The 21,472-nt window shown below is 31.7% G+C and overlaps 2 protein-coding genes across 2 annotated transcripts in view; one reads left to right on the top strand and one right to left on the bottom strand.

Annotated features, from left to right (window-relative positions):
* Positions 1-21,472, top strand: part of LOC126966875 (homeotic protein ultrabithorax) — a 174,427-nt gene that overhangs the window by 10,671 nt on the left and 142,284 nt on the right. The gene's annotated exons all lie outside the window — the stretch shown is intronic.
* LOC126966897 (uncharacterized) overlaps positions 1-21,472 on the bottom strand; it is a 79,089-nt gene that overhangs the window by 1,332 nt on the left and 56,285 nt on the right. The window lies entirely within an intron of this gene.

The raw sequence follows: 21,472 nt of genomic DNA, 5'->3' as shown, positions 1-21,472 counted from the left end.
AGTATACAGGCAAAACAAATACTACCTAAATGGAACAAAATAAGCATCGTTTTTACCTTAGATAATTAATACTTCTAGATAGAGTCTCTTGCTGCTAGACAATCGATGAAAACAGGCCACGTTTATTACTTTAACGTGCGTGACAAGTTACGTCTTACACTCGGGATCTGCATGTCACTTCGTATTAGTTTGCGTGCATTGCTCAAAATAGAGGGTAACAGTTAACCTCAATTTTTTCTATGACATCTATTTAGACCTAAAATTATATAAGGTTTTTACTGATTCCAATGATATTTAGAAATCTATAAATAAACTAATTGCTTCATTATAGTAGGTACATCTATAACATACTACTTATAGATAATAATAATAATATAATAATATTGACACTTTTTACACTAATTATCTTGCCCCATGTTAAGCTTATATAGCCTGTGTTATGGGTTACAAAACAATGATATATTTAATACAATATACTTACTTAAACATACATAAATTCATATAAACATACAAAAATACATTTAAACATCCATGACTCGGAAACAAACCTCCATATTCTTCATATAAATGCTTGCACCTACTGGGATTCGAACCCGGGACCTCTAGCTTAGTAGGTAGGATCGCTAACCACTCGGCTATACAAGTCGTCTATATAGATAATTCGATGTTGTGCCCAAAATTTTATCTCCCTATTTCTATTCCTATCTTATTTACCTAGATATTCTCAGTAAGTTCTTAATGTGAGCAAAATAAAGTGTGATACATCCAGAATCCAAAAGTGCACGTTAAATCCAAAATGATCAGGTGTAATCTATACTCAATCCGTGACTGCAACTGAAGATTGTTTCCTTTCGAGTCTTTGTTTGCCGAGAACTTGCAGCTTCCAATTATTTTCATTCCGATGCTATTTTCGAGTCTCTACAATGCGCTAAGAGAATACTGAACGATACGTGAACGAAATTGTTACCATATTGGAGTTTGTTAGAATGATAATGCTTATATAAACTGGCTAAGTCATCTTTTATGGAAGAGGAGGACAAACGAGCGTACGGGTACCTGGTGTTAAGTGATCACCGCCGCCCACATTGTCTTGCAACACAAGAGGAATCACAAGAGCGTTGCCGGCCTTTAAGGAAGGTGTACGCGCTTTTTTTGAAGTTACCCATGTCGTATCGTCCCGGAAACACCGCACAAGGAAGCTCATTCCACAGCTTTGTAGTAAGAGGAAGATGCAATCTACTTATTAATTAATTACATGGCGTCTATTATATATTAATTCTATATATTAATGTCGTGAAGCAGGAATGTGTAAACATGTATGTCGCAATGTTGGGGTTTTTCAAGAAAATTTATTAAGTAGGCGTTAATATGCGGAAATCCATAATTATCCAAATGTTTTGAGTTTTCTTTAGTGTTAATTCCGCCAATATTTGTCTTTAAACGATTCGACACGTGTTTCTCTACACGAGGCATCCTCAGGACATGTTGACTCGCCAAAATCTGGCACGAGACATCTGCCGTCGAGAGTGTCAACACGTGTCGAATCGTTAAAAGACAAATATTGGCGGAATTAACACTAAAGAAAACTCAAAACATTTGGGTTTTTCAAGAATCCTGAGCGATACTGCATTGTAATGGGCAGGGCGTATCAATTACCGTCAGCTGTACGTCCTGCTCGTCTCGTTCCTTATTTTCATAAAAAAGAAGAAAAATAATGTTTATGCATTGAGAGTCGAGCTGCTATGAAATACACTTTTATTAGTGCTTTTAAAGTATGCGTTGTAAACTCATGATGTCTTACGCTACACCTTAGGTTGGTTTGTGGCGTGTATTTAGTTATATAATATTATCTCTATTAACTATGCGCTGATTGTAATGATTCATATAATCAAAAGTATCTATACAGATATCCTTAATAATTAACAGCTGTAAACATTTTAATCATTAATTTATTGAGAAGTTCCAATTCAGTAAAATATAAATCGCGTCCGTTTATTTTATATTAATTATGAATGTATAAATGAAAGAGCGATGTAAAAGTAAATAAGTGTTATTATAAGCAGGTTACGGGCGGTCGATCATATAAGTATGTCAGCCCGAGGGAGTGCAAAGTATTACCTCCACTGCACAACGCGATAATATTCTACAACATATATTTTGAACTCCTATATCAAATAACTGGGAATAAATTGAGATCGGAGAGGCTAGATCGATAGAGGAAAGGATATGACAGCAAATGAAACGACCTACGTAAAAATGTTGTACACATGTAGAGTAGATTTTTTAATCGATTCCCGCCTGTAAACATAAATCCCCAAGAGATCCCTAAGAGACATCACACCCACATTTCGTGGACTATATTCCTAGATCACAATAATCGGGGAAAGCCTATTGCTATACTATTGGGTTCTACTCTATTGCTTCTGAGGACTCTCGTAGAAAAAATCAATACCACATTCCACATCTAAAGCACAGCAACTAACACTTGATACCGTCACAAAGGGTCCCATACCATCGTAAAAGATTTGTTACACTCTCTTATGAGAAACATAGAAGTGAGGGTGATATGACAAATTGTAAAAAATATCATTCAGGAATTCGCCATCTAATATTCTACATACATACATGCGTGCTCGGACAAAATTTATATTGCTTATAATATATAACCCGCTGACAGACTGACAGGCGCAATGCTAGCGGAACCATAGTCATACAGCTTCCGTTCGTGACCCCTTCAGGTACTATAACCTTACCTTACCAGTCAGTATAAGATTTTTTTCATGTTTAATATATGAAAACTTGTTAAATTTATATCGATTTCTCAACTCCACCAGTCAGATTATATATTATAATCATGATGTTATAATAAAATATAGTATTATATAATATAAAAAATAAGAATTCAATCTATCTACTAAAAAGGAAATTGAAGCTTCAAATTTAGAAAACCCCTCATTACCTCGGATCAGTGTTATTTTATCATAAAATTCCTATCTAGTTTTGCTGTTATTTTGGTCAAGAAATATTAACAATAGGTAAGGTATATAATAATGTTTTAATGAATCAAATGTTGTATATAATAAGAAATTGCGAATAGAAATGCATACGTGTTAGCATATAACATACAAACCAACCTACGATTAACGAGTAGGCCTAAAATAAATTACGAATTTTTAAATTTTATAAGAATTTTTATTAGTGCTTTCCAAAAAATATCTGTTATTTGCGGTAGTACCTACTTAAAGCATATTTATAAAAAGTAAGTAAACAGTAGGCTACCATAAAAGGTTACATTGTTGTAATCTCACTTGTAGTATAAACAAAATTGATGTTAACATTCACACAATTATTATACAGTTTTGTTTAATTATTATAATTACATGTTTTTATAGTAAACTATAGTCTTAATGATACAATTATAATCAAAGCATTACTTGACTGTTTTTAAGCAAGTATTTATTATTGTCGTTTCATTGAATAAGCGATAGCTTTTAAACATTTTTTTGTGATTTTAATTGAGAATTTTCGTATAGAACAAAACTTTCTTGTTTCTTTGTTTGAACATACTAGAGTATAGACTTTAAGGCACTAGACTACAACACTCAGCAAGCCTTAGGTATTGATTTTTGTGTATTAATTCGGAACAAATTCACTTATGAATCACTGAATTGCTCTATCCGCGGGTAAGAGAGTTCCTAATGGTCAGTACAACACACACTACAAATATTTTGATCCTTAATACGCCTAAAAAAATAAGTATTTCATAAGTCATTATATATATTTTATGACAAAAAATATTATGTGTAGGTAAATACACAAAGCACAATTCATTAAATGTAACTTTTTTACAATATACAAATAATATTCATGTATCATTTTTAAAGCGTAGAATCGGAATTAGATTTGGTTTGCCTTAAACCTGGCGTAACTAAATTGAAAATATGTTAATTTAAAATTTTCAACAGGTGCAATAAAACGGCAAATTATTGCTTAGCTTCGCATGGACGCGTTCCTTATGTGAGTGCCTGAAGAGTGAGGCAATTAATAATTTTGCACGACTCACCGCACTAGAATCACCGACTTCATACAAAAGTTACCAACTCGTATTTAAATATTTTAAGCAGTGACTTTGTTCAATTGTTTTAGGTATTATTTCATTAATTAAAATTACTATAGAGCTATGATCTGCGAAATCACGAGAAATTGCAATTGCAAAACTATACTAATATTATAAAGCTGCAGTGTTTGTTTGTTTGTTTGTTTGAACGCGCTAATCTCTGGTACTACTGGTCCGATTTGAATGGTTCTTTCAGTATTAGGTAGTCCATTTATCAAGGAAGGCTATGTTTTTTTTTCAAAATTAGGGATCTGTAATAAAATTGCTGTTTTGTAACACAAGGTGTAAAATCGAAAACCTATTTTTGCGTGCGCTGCAAAAACTATTGACAATATATGATGTACAGGCTATAATATAGGCAATATTTTATTACTTATAAAACTATCGCGTGAATTATACTTTATATGGCAAAACAACGTTTGCCGGGTCAGCTAGTAACTAAATAAGTGCAATGTTTTCTGTTTGTAAACACTACACGTTGTTTTTGTTAGATCTTTACCGTTCAATATGTGATTTGAAGATAATATTTTGAATAAAATATTCGATTTGGTTGTATTATTAAGATATTTAATCTTACGTGACGTCGAACTATTTGCTAGTAGTGATTAATGTAGGTGATATGTAAATAGTATTGTTGATGATAAATAACTAACTGAAGAAATTTTCAAACATACCTCAATAATAAAAAAAAAATATCAATTAGATAAAATGCAAATTTAAGTAGAACATCAATATATTTTTTTTATTTCAATCATAAGGGACCTACTCAAAAATGCATCGTTACAAATATAAATTACGTAAAACAACAGCAAAATTTCAGTGATTTTACAAAGCAAGTCTGATATAAATTTAAAGCAATTGCTACAGAAAAATTAAAATTGCTTACACGATAACATGTTCTTAGTAAACTATTAAACCATATTTAATTTCACATAAAGTGCATCATGCCGCACTCTGTAAAATATAAATACCATCTTTCTCTGCAACAATCTGTGACAAAAGAATCTGGTGTTTATACTCTGCTTGTTGTGGTCCATTTTTGATGAACTGGAAACTCCATTTAATATGTGCATAAATGGGTTTTTGTGCTCTATCCATTTGTAATAAGGATTATTTTTGGATGGATTCTAAGGTTTTTAGGCTGTTTTGAAACAACCGGATGACGTAAGGGGTTTCGTGCCGAAACTAGCATTTTACTGAACAATGTGTCTTTTTAAACTAAGTCGGTTAATCGTGTTGGACACATTGTAAATTTCACATAAACCAGATTTTGCATCACCACGTATGTTGGTCAGGAGTCCTTAGTTTTTATGACTTGACAATGTCGTAATTCGCATTTAAGTATAAAAAATGTGAGCAATATAATATTCCAGAGATTTGAAACATATGGTGTAGGTACTATTTTGAATTGATATAGTCATTATATGAATTTAACTCGATTCTGAAAAAATGTAGATTAAATTTTAAATTAAGCTGGACTTTGTTCAAAATGTTGTTTATAATGTTGTTAGGATAAGAGGTGAATTATTACATACACACACTTCGTTCCTATTGCGCACGTGCATAACGTACTTCAGTAAGTAGGCAGAGATAAAGAAACTCTATTTGCCACTACACTTACTTAATTCCGTTTCATCTTCCTCTATCATCTCTTTCAAGCAAACTCTCTCATTTTTATAGGAACTCTTAACCAGGCTTCTTATAACCTTCATCTATCATTCCCTATAGAGTTGTGCAGTAATAAATACCTCCATGTTTCCTACGTTTATTAACCACCCCAATATTCGTGTCCTTAGATACTGAAACTATAACTTAATAAAATAAGAACGGACTAGTAACTAGAACATTAATATTTTATGAGGTATTGATTGGCAGTAAAAAATGTTCTTGCAATTGTGAGACTACAGCGTTATTTAACCTCTACTCGAAATGATCATATATATTATCACTTACGTAATCGTTTAGGTTTAGATTAACCAAAGGGATCCCGTTTACTATTCTACCAGTGAGAAGCTTCTTAACACAGAAGAAAAAAATGATATTTTCAGCATTTCAAGGAGTAGTGTACAAGCACTATTTGTAGTTCACTCAGTGCCACACCCAACTAAACTTAGGTTAGGTACGGTAAAGTAGGGTCAAAGAAATATTAGGTAATACGCAGTACACAAAAAGGTACTTACATACATAAAATTTTCATGTTTAAATCATTGGACTAAACATTTTAATGTCAACTTAAGAAAAATCTGGTCAATATAATTTGCCAAGATGCTGTTAGTTATATTTTGTAATTTACAATATCCACGCGTTGGCTGTATGGAAGTACCTTTGCCAATCATTGCAGGAAAAATAAAACATAAACATATATACCTATAATAATACATTTCCCGCCCATCTAAGCGACGACTCGAAAACTTGTCATAATCGTTTGTTTAATGTTTATTTTACTTTAAAATTAACTAGTTGTAGAAAAAATATTGTAGCGACACGTTGTACATCTAGGTCAAAAAACGCAACCCACGCCACTCGTGTCTTTTGACCCGCATTATACACCTTTTCCATCTTGTACAATGGTTTAAAAATGTGCTAGCCCACCTCGCACTTGACTTGTTTCTTAAAGAAATTACCACAAGAACTTTTGTTTGTCATTACGCAAAGAATAAAGTATAAAGCGACAATGATAAGAAATAGTTGGTATTTACTGTTACTTATTATACTGACTAAAAATAATAAATCAACGGTCGTGGGTTCACTTACCTCGATATCAAAGTCGCTAGCTACTCTTTAATTATTCTCAGCGAATCTATTCATAATTTTATATACCGCGTCGAATACTTCCGATCAGACACGCCACTAAAGTATTCGATTCGGCGCTCGTTAGATCGACCACTCAACTTTATCACACCACTTCAGTAGGAATCGATAATTACCTATCCCACAATAAAACTCTACGATGGTGAAAGTTTTAATTATCTATGGCAAAATACATTTAAAATAGAAGTTAGATTATTCACCACGGGATTCGAAGTGAAAGCATGCGCTGGCGCCGATGCCAATGATACATGGGCCCTACCAAATGCTTAACCTAATAAACCCTTCCGACGTAGGGGGAACATTTATTAATATATCTGTCTCACACTAAAACGATGCTTTATATTGTAGCTTTCAATTCATTCGAATGTTATTCACAATTTAAAATCTTAAAAATATTAACTACGACATTATAGTTGCAAGAAATATTTAATAAGAATTACAATAATATTAAGGCAGAAACCGAATAATTAAATATATACAAAATATTTGTTTTGTTAGAATAAATATATCAAATTATTGATAATTTAGAAAACAATAACCAGTTAAATGTTGAATTTTTCAAATATTTCCCTGAACTTTCGAAAATATTAAATTTTTGTTCTTATTTACTTTCTATCGGACAGTATAAGAAAGAGACAACGCTATAATTAAAGGTTCCTACTTCAAAGTTTACTGCTAACGTTCGACCGATACATGCGGGTCGAAAAAAACCGACATTTCTATTACAAAGTCAGTTTTTTATCACAAACGTCCAGAAACACAATCGTAAATTATAATTTATAGAGGATACAGGGAATTAAGTTATCTTAATCTATATGGCGGTGCGCTTTGGCCTGATAATTATAATTTGGTTAAGTCTCAGTATGGCTTATGCATTTGAGTGTACAAGACGTGCAAAGTTCAGTCTGTGAGTGCAAAACGTGGAATAGGCACTTCATTATGCATGCCGTCGATTGTAAAGGTGTGACCTAGCGTAGTTCATTGACGGTACAGTGCGTTCATCATACGAGACGTAAGAGCAATCCGCGAGATCAAATTCCTTTATACTTCTATTATGTATTTTAGTAACATATCTTTTTATGAGAGTGATGAGTAATATGTTTACCTGATGGTAAGTAGAATGCCCTGCCCATTAGGGTTACCATTTAGTAATTTGAGAAGACCTGACAAAAAGTCCGGACTTTTTAGTAGATCTCGATTAGATTTAGTTTCACGTAAAGATTAAAGACTAGTTTAACTAGTAGACTCGAGTAGATTTATTGCTAAATTCCATCTAGTTATGTAGATGATCTAATGTAGCCAAGTGGTTAATAACCCTTTCTACTGAGCTATAGAGGTCCCCGGTTCGAATCCCGGTAGGTGCAAGCATTTATAATATGATGAATATTAGATAGATGTTTGTTTGGGAGTCATGGATGTTTATTAGTATTTATGTATGCTTAAGTATGAAAAATAAAATCCCGATAAGTTACAGAGCCCGACAAAATCCGAACTGGAGTCTAAAAATCTGCATTAATCCCGACGGATTCCTTATGCCCATTACAATGCCGTTTGGGATTCTTGATTGAACCCAAAAATTTGAGTGGTATTGAAATTGCACTTGTCACTTTGAGACATGATGTAATGTCACTAGCTACGATACCCTTCTAACTGAAATATTACTGCGGAAAAAGCCTTCGACTGGTAACTATTGTGTGGTGTCTCGATTTTATACGATTATATTATAAGACCATACCGGTGCCTTTTTCTGCCGCCAAAAAACAACTGCGTAAATATTAATTAGAGCTTGTACACTCGTGGTAATGCTGCATTTTGTTGGACAATCTCACCCTCGTATCGAACTTAATTCACAATTAAATTGTTTATTTTTACGGAACCTTAATTAGATACGCAAAATAAAAGTAGCTTAAGTTACGTCCTAGAAAAAGTTATCTTTTAATGCATGTCCTAAATAAATCAATTCAGTTCTGTTTCAGAGATTAGCCGGAATAAGTACACAGACAAACATAATAAATTCATTCTGGCATTAGAACCATGGAGTCATTTATAGAAATGACTGTATGAAATGTGTTATGAAAAACTGTTAGTTTGACGATTTAAATAGACACATTAATTTTATTTTCCTTTCTGTTCGGTTTAATTTATTTTTATAAGTAAAATTTGTAAAATTGAAGCAGTTTACAAGATGTGTTTTGTTACCAACGCACGAGTGTTTGTATCGTCGACGCATGCGCAGAATTCTAATGCGAATTTCCTTCTGAACTTAATATACATAAAACATTATGTCTCGCCGTCGTGTTTACAACGGAACACATTGCCGCTTGTGTGTTAATCTTAGTGTTATAATGCGTTTTAAATTAGATATAAAATAATAATGCAACATATTTCCAGTAATTTTTAAACTGCACGTGTTTGGGAATGTAACGACAATGGTTTTATAAATATAATAGTTTTTGTTAAATGGATGTAGACCTGACGTTTACATACATTGCTGGATAGAAGTTGAGACGAAAATTTAGTCAATAGTAAATGCTGCAATGTATGTGAGTTTTTGTATAAATTTTAAAGTATTCATTACCTAATCAGTTGATTATAAATTCATGCGAAACATTGACGGAGTATTAACCCACTTACTACTGTACTACTAATACTAAAACTATTGGGGTTTTTGTTTTGTTTGTTTGAACGCGCTAGTATCTGGCTCTACCAGTTAGATTTAAATAAATCTTTTTGAATATAATAGCCATACAAATGGTTTAATTATTTGTTTTTAAAACAATTCGACACGTGTTTCGCCTCTACACGAGGCATCCTCAGGACGTGTTGTCTCGCCAAAATCTCGCACCAGTCTCGTGCGAAACTAAAGAAAACTTAAGCCATTTGTATAATTATGGATTTCCGCAAAGTAACGCCTAATTCAATAAATTTTGTATAATAGCCATATTTATGATTAGAAATATAGTACAGATTATATACTATCACATTATACTACACAGCTAGCCTCAAATATCGAAGTACCTACATCATTTTTTGTGATGTAAATCGAAATAAAAAGCACTCCTTAAACTGTATACTAGGCGTGTGTTAGTATTTATGCGTTCTTACGATATATATTATGGATTATTATAGGATTATCAGTAAAAATATATAATGTATTATCACTTACATTGCATTAGCCTATGAAATCTAGGCTTTGACGGAAAATCACACGGCAAATTCGTAAAATGTCTCATACCTAAAGCTAAACGACATAGTCAGAAATATAGAATCAGCACACGTCAAAACTAACAGACATTCTATCTAAAATGTAGACGGAGTAGACATAGGCTCCTGGAAGCCTGGACCAACTAAAATGTAGAAGGACTAGATAGGTCTTTTACCCAAGAGATAGGCATAGGAGGCGAAGTGAGAAGATGGGGATGGAGAACTAGCAAAGGCATTCCACCTTCGCACGACACGCCACACACACACAATCTGGATGTGTGGCGTCCTCCACAGTGCGGTTTTCAAGGAGCTTTCTTCCACGTACTACAAAGCTGTGGAATGAACTTCCTTGTGCGGTGTTTCCGGGACGATACGACTTGGGTACCTTCAAAAAAAGCGCGTACACCTTCCTTAAAGGCTGGCAACGCTCCTGTGATTCCTCTGGTGTTGCAAGAGATTGTGACGGCGATCACTTAACAACAGGTACGCTCGTTTGTCCTCCTATTCCATTAAAAAAAAAGGCATTAGGTCACATTTGGATAAGAGTGGCGGCAGATAAGTAATTAAAATATAGGAGCAAAAACTAATTTCGAATATATTTAAATGAAAACTGCCGATGCAAATCGTTAGGGATTTGAAATAAATGTGACATCTGTGACAGCTGTTTATGTTAAAAAGATACTATAATAGAGGCATTAATATGATTTCTAGACCAAAAGTAATAATTATTAGGGATTTGACAGAATTCATTTTACATTCGGTAGAATCGATTTCGATATATTACATATATGTTTATCTATCATGTAAAATATAAGCTGAATTTCTATGTCCTTTGGAAATTATACATTACAGGTGGGTGCTATGTGATTACATTGGATTTAAACAGGATACAACAAAGATTGATTATCAAAGATAGCCTCAAATTGAAGCCTCTTTCCCTAATATTAAGTTGTAATGATAGTGAATTACTGCAGCGATGTCGCATTGGTCGACATGTTATCAATTTAATTACATTTTTATTGCTTGCTTTTGTACATATATAATGTGCTTTGACATGTGTTTTCAAATTGCTCTGTACATACTACTCATAACAAAAAATTATGCTTGGATATGGCTTGATAACGTTATTTCCTGAAGTAATGACAAGAACTCCATGATAGATAAAGTAATTATGTGTCTATACTATCTTTCAAATAGTAAGTTATACTTGAGGTTAAACAATGCTTTAAATAAAACCTTTTTTTAGATGCATGTATTTCACGTTGATATGATAATATATATATTAAGTACTAAGCATTTATATGTTATGTATCGGTACTCTAACTTGAATTACCAAATTTGTACAAATGACCTTCAGTAGTTGTACAGCCGCGTGAAATGGGGTAATTTACCCACTTAAATCTAAAAGCCCCAATTTGATTTACGTGATAGGCAAATTTATAAGTAGTTCAGGCAAAACCGGAAAAACCAATTTTCGTGAAAATTTAGGTGACCTTTACAATACGTAAGTAGGTACCAAAATATCTTAATTATTGGAAAAGTTTCAATACCTTATATAATTTATGTAATTTAAAACATGTAATAAACTAAAACAAAATAGTGAAAAATTATTGAATTAGGCGTTACTTTGCGGAAATCCATAATTATACAAATGATTTAAGTTTTCTTAAGTGTTAATTCCGCCAATATTTGTTTTTAAAACAATTCGACACGTGTTTCCCCTCTACACGAAGCATCCTCAGGACGTGTTGTCTCTCGCCAAAATCTAGTCTCGTGCTAGTTTTTTTGTGACAAATTAACTTCTATAATAATAATAATAAAGCCAACTTAATCATAAAGTAACTTCTATGGTTAAATAAAATTTAAAGCTACCTCTATTTTTAGCATATTTAATAAAAATTGCCAACAATTCAGAAACAAATGCATAGAAATTGAATTAAATAGATACAAAGCCATTTGAATTAATTTAGTGTTCATTAATTAAACCGCCCACGGTGAAAACCTTACGTTTCAAATAAATTGAACAGGTGGGAGATGGAAATTGAAATTAAGATGCAATTGTTGTGAACATTAATTGAAATCTGCACAATGGAATTGAATACTTACTATGAATAAATATGGTCTATTTGAACTTTGAATAAAAGAATATAAGGTATCTTCATATTATATCTGATAGTCACTTATGTCTTATGCCAATGTCAAAAATATTTTTAGATTTTCTCTTTAAGTCGGTTTATCTGCACGTTTGTACACACTCATCTCTGGAAATGTTGAGCTGATTTCAATGTAGTTTCCACCTTAGTATTGTAGCTGTATCCGAGATATTTGGTATATGGCTCCTAAACAAACAACTTTATTTAATTGAAATAATATCTAAATATTTTGTAAAACCTTAATTAGAAGCTTATTTTCATCTATGTATCTTTAAGGTCCGGTGAATCTTCGTCACAGCTATTCATATTGTGATGCCATTCTCACTCATTATTAATGAAAATGTAGTAGAATTCTTACACATTTGATTCAGTTGAGAAATTTAGGCGAGAGAAGTCACTCTCTAACATCTGCTGTATGTTTGTTCGAAAAAAAACTAGCGAATTCAGTAAACATGAAAACACTTCTCTTTTCCCATCCAGGGACCCCACCAAACTACAAGTACCTTGCTGTAGAACTACATTATTTCAGAGAAACTGTTTGTGTATGTGCATAAAAATCTATAATCACATCCCAAAAATAATAAGAGAGGTATCGTCAAATAGGAATTTCTCATCTAAATTGAAAATATACCTTAGTTAAAACTGCTTATATTCATTAGACGAATATTTTCAACTAAAAACTTGACTATATAGTATATAATACTGCTACGAATCTTTTGTCAAATTTATATTATTGTAACTAATGATGTAGAAATGTATTTTAAAATTTGCACGTCATAAATGTGGCAAACATGTACTTAACAATATTTATGTAACATCAATCTAACATGTTTATGCAAATAAAAACTTTGAGTTTGACTTTTATTTAAAAGGTGTTTTGTTGAAAAACCTGGAATTTATTACAATGAAATAATAAATGCAAAAATGATTTTATGGCGTGTAAAAGTGTAAAGCTTACCTCTCGATCGGTCCAGTAGCGGTTGTATTGAGATAATATTCTCTCTTACACCTACCGGCTTTGTATCGCCGTCACACCGAGAGCTTGTACCGGTAACTCAAGCACTTTATGGCTCTACGCTCGTCCAACGATTATTCCACTAATTTTTTATTGATTTTATTGCCCTCGTATCTAAGATGGGAATATTAAATTCAAAATTATTAATGTAGTATTTTAATTAACGTATAATTTAACGGTATCCAATTAAGCTTATTAATTATTCTGAAAGGCGTATTCGAAGACTTTTAAAAGGAAATTTTTAATTAATTATTGTTCGACAGTTTGCCGTTTATCTTCATTAATTATAATTGTAAGTTTTTCGCTTGATTAAGCAATATTTGGTTCCTAATGTTATTAGCTTATCTAAGCTTATAAAAAATTCTAAATGGACACATTTAAAACGCAAACTTCACCATTGGATAGAATAATCTGTATTTTATAAAAAGAAAGGGCTTATTTTTTTACTTCTAATTTGATTTACCTATTCAATGTGAACAAAGACAGGTCGAGAGGCTTGTGTTAAAAAGCACGAATAAAACGAAAATTTCGTTTCATTCAAATAATCTGCTATAATTTGTTTATACGAAGTTTTAAACGATATTTACATATCGCGTCGTATCGCTATCGTATCGGAGTCTGAACAACCTTTCCTGCCTTTTATTGGGGGCTTGTTTACGACATATTTTATGGGAACAGCTGCTTCATTGCGTCACAAGCTACAGTTATAGAAATTAGATTTCGTATTGTATAGAATTATTAGTTTAATTTTATCATTACCATAGGACCGCTTATTTTAGTAGACGCCGAAATAGAAGAATATAAGGGGCTTATAAATTTTTGTCCTACTATTGTCTAAAGAGTTATTCTTAAGTATTTCAATTGTTTTTATATTTCATTTGTTTTTAAATAGTTTTATCTTGTAACTAGCTTGTATTCCGAAAGAATGTATTCTAAAGCCATATGAAATGTGAATCATCATGAAACCAAAAGGATTAATATCGTATTTGTGTAAACAGCTTTTACATTACCGCTTTATAATTCACATATTTTTAAAGTATTAAAATGAATATTGTATGTAATCCTTAAGAGATAGACATATGCTATCGCGGACATTTCTGTAGCCCTATGTAAGATACAGAATTCCACCACACATTATTTTGTTATATCTCTAAGTGCTAACCTTCAATAAATACCGTTAATATATACAAATATGTCGTAGAAAATCTTATCAAATTATATACTAAAACCTTCCTCGAGAAAGACGATATCCATTGGTGTAATCAGCATGAAAATCGGTGCAGTAGTTTTTGAGTTATCTCGAACAGACAGACAGACAGACGCGGCGGAGGACTTTTTTTATAATATGTAGTGATAGGTACAGGGTTGAGATAGTTCAAAAGAATATCAACGTATTAAATTTAAGACACAAACACAATCTTATCTAATATCTCATTATTTAGGTACTAAAGTTTTATTCATAATTTTGTAAATACCGTTTGACTTAATTACCTATGAGAATTCTTTAAATAGACAAAGTGGTCGTAAAATTTTAATCTCTAGGACTTTTTTGTTAAGATTGTGCAAGTTAGTGACAGGTCCCATTTAACTGTAGAACAAACAGAAGGTATATTTTTCGCACCAGGTACTATTTTTTGAAATGTTGAAAAGACAATTACCACTAAAAAATTTGCACAACTATTTAAATTTTATGGTTTTCATTCAATTGCGATCTTTGTGGGTTTAATTTTTACAATGGTTTCCGTTATGGCTTTATTGTCTTGAACTTGCAGAACTTTTTTCATTACCGGTATTCAATTATATGACAGTGTTAATAGGTTAGTTTGACTTTTTTTGAAGATTTTTAAGTTGTGGTTTAAACTTTCTTCGTATAACAAGGATTGTTTGTTCTGAAGATCTATTTATTATTATTTCTATACTAAAAAAAATTAATGTTCATTTCTTCACTAAACCAAAAGTTTTTTACAGATCGTTATGGAATTTTCAAAATATTCAGTTAGGACCCTGTCTTTAGTAGGATATTATAATACAAAGAAGGCAAAGTGAGGCGTGGCTAGATTAACTGAATATATATATGTACGTATTATAGACAGTTTTTGTGTATTTACGTAAGCAATTTTAATAGAATCTGAGCTTTTAAATAAATGAAGGTAGATCGATATAAAGCCTGGCAAAGCTCCTATGATTGCAAGAGACTGTGGGTGGCGGTGATCACTTAACATCGTACGCTCGTTTGTCTTGTTTTCCATAAAAAAATATTATACATAAAATTATAGTAAATATTTCGAGGCACTGAATGGTGAGTCATTGTAATCTTCCATCGATAAAACTTGATTTATCGTAAAACTTCCCAACTAATATTAAAAGTAACATGCAAACTAGGCTATTGTGCCCCTATGTTAACGTCTTATTGCACGTTTTTGGACTATCTCATTCCAAATTCCCGTAGCTATGACACTATCGGTCATCAAAATTCCAAAGAGATTCCCAATAAAACTAAAACGCTTAAAATATTTGTACCAGAGGAACATTTGATGCAAACGTGATTTGATTTGAATTGTTTCTTAAGTCGTATCGACAATGTTGCTGTACTTTGATTACTATAGAGATTGTCACCAAGTGCTCAAATGTGCTGAACTGGTTTAAACTTGATCATAAAATACGAACCACACGCGTTTGTGCTAATAAATGACGACGTAGTGTTATGTATAAGACTTTTACCAATTGTGATAGACGTTCTAACCATAACGCCCTTATTATTGCGTAACTTTATAATATATTCAATTATATAACCTTTAATTCGAAGGCAATCAAAAAGCTAAAGTATTTATTTAGCAGCAAACTATTGAGGTACTTTAATAAGTTTTTCTATAAAAACATTGGTATTAACCACCATTAAAAACGGTATTATATACGTATTCATTTGGTACCATGAATTTAAGCCACGGGCTGCGCGGCCTCGCTTAAATTATCGACCCACTATATTGTACAAGTTCAAGGCTCCAATAAAATTTAAGCCCACGTGGTTGTAACATCCGCGGTCTGCTGTCACTATACACATATACTTATCGAAATGTTGTGAGTTTTCCTAAGTATAGATTCTGCTTAGATTTGACTTTAATCAATTCGATACGTGTTTCGCCTGTACACGAGGTATCCTCAGGAGATGTTGTCTCCAGAATTTGACTCATGGAGAGTCGGAAAATGTTTCAAATTGATTAAACACAAATATAAGCGTTCATGCACATCAATATTTTTGCAGAAAAATGATCTTTATGTAGATAGATACTGGCTGACAACCCGCGACTTTGCGTACACATGCCTGTGCACGTAGTAGCACAGATCTATGATTAGCGTAGATTTTAATTAAATTTTTTAAATAAAAAAATGCTAAAAACATATGCCTTCGCAACACTTTATAAATAATGATGTGCTCTGCAAAAACGTAGTACAATTGTACTTTTAAAGGAGGATCCTAATTTTGAAAAAAAATACTATATAGCCTATGTCAACCGGGGATAGTATGGCTTCCCAACAGTGAAAGAATATTTCAAATCGGTTCAGTAGATTTGGAGCCTATTGAATGCAAACAATCAAATCTTTCCTCTTTATAATTTTGGTATAGATGTCATAACCACAATGGCATCGCGGTTAATTCAGTTAGCAAGCGCTTTTTTACGACTTACGTTTTAAAAACCAATTTTTAAAAATAGCTGAAAGGTCTATAGTAACTTGTAGTACTTCATGTAATATGACTGGTAATAATATATGTATATTAGCGTGTTCAAACAAACCTCAAAAATCTCTTCAGATTAATCTATTAGATATTGTTAGCACACTTGTGCCTACATATTTTAATAGGCATAGCTTCAATCGACTGCAAACTTTTCTATAATCCTTTCTTTATTATTTAAAATGTGTTTTGGTCTTTAATAATTTCCAAACACATTATTATTAAGTTTATCTTACAAAGGCCAGTGTCAAAACCGACTTCTTTCAATGGTATAACCCTCTTCATGTACACTGTCTTGTTTATAGCAATCACATAGTATTTTTGACGTGCAACTCCTTTAACATCCTCAAGACCCGCCATCATCAAACTTGAATCTGCATTCACATTATAAATTTGTACAATCTATATATTTTCATCAACCATCTGTGCGCGACCAAACCAACTAAGTTACTTCCTTTCAGGTATGTGTCACCGTAATATCTTCTATAAATTTATATGTAATGGTAAAAATTTGTTTGTTATTTTAGATGATAAGTAATTTTAGAATCTTTTTTACTAATATTTAATTTGCGAACAAGCATTTATTAAATTTACAAAACTACATTTTATAATTATTGTGAGTAATGAGCGCCTTTATAATGAACAATTAAATTTAAAATCTTTTGTTTCAATATTTTATAAAAATTTATATTTATATTATACATTGCGCAAATATAAAGTTATAAAAATATTGTACATTTTTAATTTTAAAAGTAACAATGATTTACCAAAATTCGGGGTCAGGTGAAAATTTTATTTCCAAGCTAATTAAGAGTTTTTGCGTTTCAAAATCCGTTTAATTGCTTAAAGTATTTGTAACGTTAATTTGAATAGAATTTATTTAGAAATCCTTGATGATTACGATCTGAGTTCTCAAATCCCTAGTGCGTAAAAATATAACTATACGGCAATAAAATCATAAAATAGGGGCTTAATTAAGTTTTTACTAACTGCACTAAAATTGCGCACGTAGCGGTTACTAATTGTTAGAAAAATATGTTTTTTGTTGTTCATATTTTGAGGTACTGTGTACAATATACACAATACTTTAAAGCCGACAACGCTCCTGTGATTCCTCTAGTTCTGCAAGAGATTGTCGGCGGCGGTGATCACAAAAGGTGACCCGTATGCTCGTTTGTCCTCGTATTCCATAAAAAAAAACAATCTGTTTTATGGAAGAGGCAAACAAGTTTTAACAGTGGAAGACTCCTTTGCACAGGATGCCGGCTAGATTATGTGTACCACAACGGCGCCTATTTCTGCCGTGAAACTGTAATGGGTAATCATTACTGTGTTTCGGTCTGACGGACGACGTAGCTTGTGAAATTACTGGGCAAATAACACTTAACATCTTATGTCTCACGGTGACTAGCGCAATTGTGGTGCCGTTCAGAATTTTTTTGGGTTTTTATAAAATCCTGAGCGGCACTGCATTGTTATGGGCAGGCCGTATCAATTACAGCTAGCTGAACGTCCTGCTTTTCTCGTCTCGAAATTGTTTTGTTTTGTAAAATTATAAAATATAAAGTACCAAATATGAATTTAATAAATATATACTAATTATATATATAATAATTAGATACCTACATAGTCAACGTTGAATCTAGATGTAATAATATCACTATATTTTATTAATTAAATATTAAATGTATTATATATAGGTCAAAAAAAACGTAATTTTTCCGTTAGTCACAATTTTTAAGCCTGATTTTACCTTAATTGTATTTTGATCTGAATATTTGTAAAAATTTTAAATATGAATAAAAAGGAATGGTCAGCAAAAGAAAATGTTACGGAAAGATAATAATATATCTCAAATGTTATGAATTAAATGGTGATTAATTAATGATTTGAATATTCATAAGGAGACTAAAATAACAAGCGCACAAATTATACGTGAATGAAACCGTCGACAATTTAAATATATTTTATATTGAAATTTTAAATTAATGGAGTTATTTTGTAATTACTTATTTAATTTTAATTATTCACCATATAAAGTGAACACGTCGAAATATTCATATATAAGTATTTCTTTGCTCTGGTTACAAATGTAAAATTTTAATAATTTTTTTTTATTTAACTAATTAATTCGTTAATAATCTTTGAAACGTTAATGAAATATATTATTTATTATAAACATTATGTAGATTTTTTTTAATCGCTTAAGAACTGATTTATTAGGTACATCTGCATCTGCTGAGCTGAAACTTTCAATAGAAATGTTAGAAATCGGATTTTTTTTTCCAATCGAGCGGATATGAATTACATACACAGTCAGCTTGAGCAGTGAGCGAAATTAAAGCACGTGGATTGTACAATGGGGGGCCCTGTGCGATCTACTCATGGCGTATTTTCATTCGCCAACTCTCGCTGGCCTAATTTACTTTTGCACATTCAATGACAACGCTTAAGATCAAATAATACTTACGTAGGTGACAACTTACATTAATTCTTATGGTTTTTTGTCTATACAAAGCCTCGATCAATTGTGGGCCACCTGATGTCGAGTCATAACGCATTATGGAACAGCCTGAGGCGTAGCGTACTGCGATGCAAAAATCACTTCACACTCTGAAACTGAAGGTGGAATGCCTTATGTGTATGTAGTAACATCGGCACACTATCAAACCTATTTATACACTACAGGACATAATAATACACCGCTATATTATTGCGGTAATAAAAGGGGAGGGGGGGGGGGGGGGGTGGAGAAGGACAGTATTCGCCTACAAGGCATTACTTTGACAATACGGCAGTACTTAACAAGTGCGGAAGTGACTCTAATACATTTATAATATAATCTTAGGCTACTTTCTACATATTGAAACTATTTTACAGTATGATTTAAATATAACGCTTAAAGAAACTTGTTATGCTTCTTACAATAATGTAACAAAATAGGTCGGGACTTTATATTGTAATTTATTTTATGCAAAATTTACTGTATGCAATAAAATATGTATTCCATATTGTTATAATATACAATTTTTCAATTCTGTGTTTTATTTATCTCCTGTAAAACCATGTATTAATTTTAAATGTTACATCATACAATGTATTAAGAATAAACCTTTAAATAAAACACTTTTTAAAGGATTAAACCGTGTGTAATTGTAACTTTGTTTTTACATTCGATTTTTGCGTAAAAGTTACATTTTTATTATTTATTTTAGTTAACACGATATTTCAAGAACTTTCCAGATCTCGTTTTCAGGGGAACTGCAGATGTAATGTGTCAATATAGTATTTGTCATAGTTGTCATTATGAAGTTTAGCGCCATTTATTGCCACGGAATGGCAACACGCGTTTTAATCCTATAAAAAGTGTTTTATTTAAATGTGTAACACTAGCGTTAATAAAAAAATACTAGAATAAACCACTATAAAAACTATTGATACAAAATTCATATAAAAACAAATTTCTACTAACACGATGAGTTTTTAAAGTGTTATAAAATCTATTTATAAATCTTCCTTCAATGATTATATTAACATCCATGTCACATACGTAACAAACATTCCTTATTAAGCATTATAAAGATATAAGAGCCTTTTTTAATGTTTTTTTTTGTAGAAATAATTAAAAAAAAAATCACATTACGAATATATGATTTATTGGGAAATGACTATATTTTCTATTGGCACTAATGATAAAGTATAATATTAAGCAATTGTTGATTTTAATACTAATTCAATATAACAAAATGAGTTCACGAAGGAGAGGCTATGACGTGGGATGCGTGAATCCATATTGGTATTTCGCACGCAACATTGTTATAAAGACATAAACATGGGCCCAAGTGAAACTACATATGATCCTAATAGGGCAGTCGAGAAATATTTTGTCGGCTATTATGCCAGCGTATTAATTTATTGCGATATAGAAATGATGGACTTTATAAAACTATATTATGGGAAGAAACAGGCTTCATGTTTGCTCATGTCATGAATAGGAAAGGCATATTCTGACACTTAAAGGTTCTAAAAATAATTTATATACAACTGGGATTTTCAGTATTTTTTTTTTAAACCTAACGACTTTTAAATAATTCAAAAGAAGTATTACTTTATATATAGCCATTTTTACAGGACATTATTATGTTATGTTTTTATCCTTATATAGGAAAATAACAGATTGAAAACAATTTTTATCTATGACGAGCTGACCCAGCAAACGTTGTATTGCCATATAAAGTAATAAGAAAAAATCAATAATTAAATTAAAGTTTGCTTTTTACCTCCTGAAAATGTTAGAAAGATATAAAGATTCTAATTAGTTATTCATTTTAAACTATTCTTTCAATTTGATTTCTGAACGACAGGGGACACATCAAAGGAAAAACAAAGTTGTTGTTTTTATTTAATTTCGAGCATTTTCATATTTATTCAACTTGTAA

Source organism: Leptidea sinapis, chromosome 11 (assembly GCF_905404315.1).
Source record: "Leptidea sinapis chromosome 11, ilLepSina1.1, whole genome shotgun sequence".
Classification (NCBI taxonomy): domain Eukaryota; kingdom Metazoa; phylum Arthropoda; class Insecta; order Lepidoptera; family Pieridae; genus Leptidea; species Leptidea sinapis.
Note: the sequence above shows the minus strand (reverse complement) of the source record. Positions and strands in the feature narration are given on the sequence as shown.